At 36.3% G+C, this 6,000-nt stretch overlaps 1 pseudogene; it reads right to left on the bottom strand.

The window, feature by feature from the left end:
* Nucleotides 1–1,344: 1,344 nt before the first annotated feature.
* On the bottom strand, nucleotides 1,345–3,101 carry LOC118620711 (annotated as a pseudogene).
* Nucleotides 3,102–6,000: the final 2,899 nt, after the last annotated feature.

Below are 6,000 nucleotides of genomic sequence, written 5' to 3' on the forward strand. Positions count from 1 at the left end.
ACGGTTTTCATTAAATGTTCTATTTAAATTAATCAAATAGAATATAGTTTATCAAATATATTTACCAGATTAAAGTTTTTTGGATTGAAATTATGGTTTCTCAATTCTCAACTGTACATTATAGATATCATATTCTAGTAGCAATATTAAAATAATCCAGCCAAGTCTCTACATTTGGAGAGTTGATAAAAATCAATGATCTATTCATGTACCTTGATGATCTAGTAAAAGTCAGATTAGTTTGGAAAATTGATTACCACATCTATTTTGTGAAATATTGGATTTTTTTATGAAGAACAGATCTCCACCTTCACCTTCATTCACACACACAAAACTTCAGCATCTTGTTTAATAAATATGAAATAGATTTCCCCTGCCTCTTTTATAGTGGAGGCCAATTTAAGTCCCACTATCACTAGGGGGCGCCTGTCACACATAAGAAAATTCTAAACAAGTGATGACAAATTAACTCAGGAGTGGCAGGCACATCTCCGCACTCTACCTGGAAGAGTAGTATATTTATTAGCATTTATGAAATATCCAAATGTAACCTACAGATTAGAGCCCTAGAACTTGCTCACTGTGGAGCCATATTACCCAGCCTGGAGACCAAGTCCAGTACTCAAATTATAAGCAGTTTACAAATACCAAAGCCTACCTAGTCTGTTTGTGCAAAGGGAGGGAGACCTACATGTCCACTCACCTGGAGTGATAGCCATATAACTGAAACATCATGACAAAAAAAATCAAATACAAGCATCCATAGTATCTGGAAAACTATTTTTACATTCATTCTGTATTTCTTTACAGTCTTTATCTCCCTAGTTGTGCAGCCTAAACTACCATTGTCATTTAATTGATTCTAAGATGTGCAGTTTTTTCCACATATAAATATCCCTGAAAATGGGATACTATTGACCCAGTGAAAATCAACTGTGATAATTGTATGAAAACCTCCTTTAGACACCTTCTCTAAGATAAGGAAGTACCAGCATCATAGCATCAGCCAACAAAAGCTAAAGTTCTGAACAGGGGAGGATGAGCATACGGATGACAGCAGTGTGAAATTGTCAGGCAAACACTGCAGAGCTTATGCTGAAATCAGAAGCTATGCACCTCACAATGTGTATCTAAACAACTGAAAATGGTAGTGCTGCTTCTGTTTAAACGATAAACCTTGAATGGATGGTTTAGTTAGTATCAAATAAGAAAATTAACCTTTAAATAAGTCAGTGTTGTATCAATTGTATTTTAAAGTTCACCAAATTTATATTCTAGTTTTATTCATATCATGGTTAAATAACATCTTATGCTAGGCCATAGCTGCTCTTGATTGGCTCACTTTTATTTGCCTTCACTGATGTCACTGTCGCTATCACTGCTGCTGTCACAGGCCAATGCATTTATCTGTCCCAGGACTTCCTTTTATTCCTGGCTGATGACAAAGTCAGCCATTACACTCTGGGTGAGGCCCTCACAGACACTCATCCGCTTCACTCTCTCAATGGCCTGGGCAGGGTTGTTGGATGCATTTGCACTGTTCATAAACTCATTCAGCACTTGGCTTTTAGGGATCTTCTTATATTTCCTGAAAAGCCCCAACATTTTCCAGACTTCCTGTGTTCTCCCATCCCTTAAAAAGAGGACAGCTATACAGTTCAGAGGGTTGGCTGGCCAATCAGGAGCAGTCTGTCTGGCATCTTTACTTTCATAAGTAGACTTGATATCTTCAGCACAGTCAGCAACCACCACCCAAAGCTCTGGCGAATGTTGGTCCCATGCCATGAGCATCAGAATATCTTCCTTCAGGTCATTGCAAAAAAAGTGTGAACATGTTCTTTACTATCTTTCCAAATTTGAGGAATCATTTCTAGCCTGTTGGCCACATCCAATACTTGGAGATCTATCACTGTTTGGGAATGGGAAAGAAAAACTGAAGGTATGAGGTTCTTATACCATTTTCAAGGTGACATCAGTTTGTTCCATTAGACAAAGCAAATTGAAGAACTTGGAATAATGAAATGACACCGATGATTAGGCCCAATGAAATTGTGCTCGTCTCCAATGTTTAAAAGGCCGTATACTTGGTAAGCAAGTTCTAGATCTTTGAGAGAGGAGCAAACTCTCATGGCTAATTTTAAAAATCATATCATCATCCAGGTCCTGTGGGGAAAATTTCTTTCCCATGGATTTCTTCACGATATCATAAATCAGGAGGGATGATCCTTTTGAAGGGCATTCATGTCGATAAAACAGCTGAATAATATAGTGATATGCTATAAGTAAGTATTCTATTCTGATGGCTTTCATTTCATGTAAGGTCTGAAAAGGCTGCAATTTTCCAAATGTGTAAAATCTTCTAAGACATTTCAGAATGGTATTAAAAGTCTGTAGATTTGGTTGCACCTTCTGTGCAACCATTTGTTTCAGCTACTCCAATTATTATTCTATTTTTCGTCAAAGTCCTCATTCATCATTGCTGTTGCTTTCAGTATACTGGAGATCTACACATTGACACGGAGTCTGTTGTTCAATACTTTGATGTACATGTTTAATGCCTACACAGGATCGTGGTGCTTCACCATTCCTGAGACCATTGTACAGTAGAAATGTGTGTTTTTCTCTGGCACTAGAGTCAAAATTCTGTCAGCATTGTTTTCTGCTGTCCAAGTAACTGCAAACTGATGACCAGTCTTCTTGCCTTAAACATGAACATGATTCCACAAGAGGATGTTGGGCCCTGGCCGGTTTGGCTCAGCGGTTAGAGCGTCCACCTGCGGTCCGGAGAGACCTGGGTTCGGTTCCCGCTAAGGGCATGTACCTCGGTTGCAGTTTGTCCCCGGCCCTGGTTGGTCATTCGGGTGGCAGCCACTCGATGTGTCCCTTTCACATCGATGTTTTCCTCTCTCTCTCTTCCTCTCTCTCCCTCCCACTCTATCTGTACAAAAAATGGAAAAATGTCCTCGGGTGAGGATAAAAAAAAAAAAAAAAAAGAGGATGTTGGTATATGATAAGAATCATCTTGAAATGCTTAAGCGGCAGACGTGGTATCCCTGTTTACCGTGGATGCAAGTGCTGAGAATGGCCCCCTTATCCCTCATTAAAGACCATAAAAGTAATGCTTTTTGTCTGGTTTCCCAACCACATGAGAACAAGTTTTTCTTTATGGAATGTCCACTTCTTCAATCCCTATTACATCACCTCCTTCAACCTTTGGGAGGACTGCACTTCCAGAATAAATCTCCAACTAAGGGCCAGACCACATGGACCTGACAGCATACCTGTCAGCAGCAGGCAAAGCCTGTAAGCGGACCCTCAGCTGGTGAACCAATGATATGGCTGCCACCTTCGTCTCTTCTGCAAAACTTTTGAGAACAGAGTTCTTTATTGTGGATTGAATGTAAATAAGATACAGTTATCTACAAAAACCAAGGGAGAGGATATAATTATAATAAAAATGATTTAATATAAAATAGCAAAAAATGTTTAAATGCCCTATAGCCCATACAGAGTTAACAATATAAATCAAAGTATTCAATTTTCCTAGTGTTTCCATCTTTCCTTATTGTCAATATTGTCAGCAGCCTGTGCTTTCAAAGAACAATTAACGTAGGAATCTGTTGAATTAGGAGTGAAAGGAAGTAGTCTGAAAAGAAAAAACTGCAGACCCTAAATCTTACAGAAGATTTGCTAAGTGGATAGAGAAAATAATTGGTAATACTAACTGCTGTCTATTACTTCCTGTCTTTTGCTTTATTTTCCTCACCACTTTTCCCTCACTCCACAAAGATAAAAAATATGTAGTACCCATGACATAATTTAGGTTCTTAACTAATTTGGAATTGTAATCTTGTCTTAAGCCATCTTTCATTTAAACTTTTAAAAGATGTTTACCTTTTTTATTACCTTGTGTACATTTTTACTATATCAAATGGATATAGATTCTTCTGATAATTCATAAGTATTAAAAAAGTAACAAACAATACAATATAAATCCCCCATAATATCATCTTTCATTCTAAACAGAAAGTATTTTTCCAGATTTTTATATGTTTTTATGATTTCTTTATACAAATGTTTATTTATTATAATGCTATTTTATAGTCTGCTTTTAAAAAACTTAATAATAGATCAAGAGAACTTTTTAATTTAAGAATACCAACTATTTAATATTTCTTTACATGGATATACTATACTTTATTTAGTCACTACAATATGTATGGGCATTTAGGTTATTTCTAATTTGAGCTATTATATTGCTTTGACTATCAATATTCCTGTACACACAACTTTGTGAGCTTGTCTAATTATTTTCTTGACATAAATTTTTACAAGGGAAATTTCTGGATCACCGAGTTTTAATTAAATTTTTTAATACATTATGCCTGATTACCCTCCAGAAATGTTGTACCAATTCACAATTCCAACAAAGTCTGTGAAAATGTGCTTATTTTCCCACACCCCATTCTCCTCACTGAATTTAATTATGCTTTGTAATCATTACCAGTCTCATAGGCAAATATTGATATTTCACTGTTGCTTAAAGGTTTATCATGTTTATTCACTAATAGTGAATATAGGAAGTTCATAGGATAAAAGGGTAATATGCAAGAGTCAATTGCTTTATCAGTAATGAACAATTAAAATTTGAAATTAAAAAAAAATTTACAATGGTATCTAAGAAAATTGGTATAAATCTAACTTAGTTTATAAACTAAATTATAAACAAGATCTATATATGGAAACTACAAACCCCTAATAGAATATATTAAAAAAGATATAAATAATTGGAGATAAATTATATTCCATGTTCATTGATTGGAAGACTAAATATTGTTAAGATGTTGCTTCTTTCCAATCTGATCTATACATTCAATGCAATACAATCAAAATCCCAGCAAGTTGTTTTGTAAATATTAACAAACTAAATCTAAATTTATTTTCTTTTATTTTTTATCCTCACCCAAGGACACTTCATTTTTGTTCACATAGAGTGGGAGGGAGAGAGAGAAAGAGAGAGAGGGAGAGAGACAGAAAAATCGAAGTGAAAGGGACACATCGAGTGGCCGCCTCCCGCAGGACCCCAACCAGGGCAGGGGACAAATCGCAACTGAGGTACTTGCCCTTGACCGGAATCAAACCCACAACTCATTGGTCCGTGTGCCAAAGCTCTAACCGCTGAGCCAAACCGGCCAGGGCTAAATCTAAAGTTTTTATGGAATTTAAAAGACAGTGTGGTATTGGGTAATGAATAGACACATAGAACAATTTAAAAAATAGAGCCCAGAAATAGACTGATACATATATAGTCAACTGATCTTTGACAAAGGAACAAAGGCTTACACCTGAGGAAACTAGAGAAAGAAGAGCAATGTAAGTCTGAAGCAAGCAGAAGAAAATAAACAAAAATTAGCCTTGGCTGGTTTGGCTCAGCAGTTAAAGCATCAGCCGGAGGATCAATGAGTTGGGGGTTCAATTCCGGTCAAGGGCACATGCATCGGTTGCAATTCCACCCAACCCTTGTTGGGGTTCTGCGGGAGCAGCCACTCCATGTGTCCCTTTCACGTTGATGTTTCTCTCTTTCTCTCTCGCCCTCTCGCCCTATCTGAACAAAAATGGGGGTGGGGGGAATGTCCTCTGCTGAGGATAAAAAAAAATTAGAGCAGAAATCAGTGAAATTGAAAACAAAATTAAAACCAAAAGCTATAGCTTTGAAAACAATAAAATTGATAAACCTCTAACCATGCCAACTAAGGAAAAAAAGAAGACAGAAATTATTAACATCAGAAATGAAAGAATGGTCATTACTACTGGTTCAATGGACACTAAAAAGATAATAAATGAAACTCAAAACAAGTCTGTTTCTACAAATTTGATAAGGTAGATAAAATGGACCAATTTCTTGCAAGATACAAATCTCAAAAATTCCTACAAGGAAAAATAGGTAATCTGAATAAAACTATACATATAAGAGAAATTGAATCACGAATTCATAACCTT

This window comes from Molossus molossus, unplaced genomic scaffold, assembly GCF_014108415.1.
Source record: "Molossus molossus isolate mMolMol1 unplaced genomic scaffold, mMolMol1.p scaffold_m16_p_8, whole genome shotgun sequence".
NCBI lineage: Eukaryota > Metazoa > Chordata > Mammalia > Chiroptera > Molossidae > Molossus > Molossus molossus.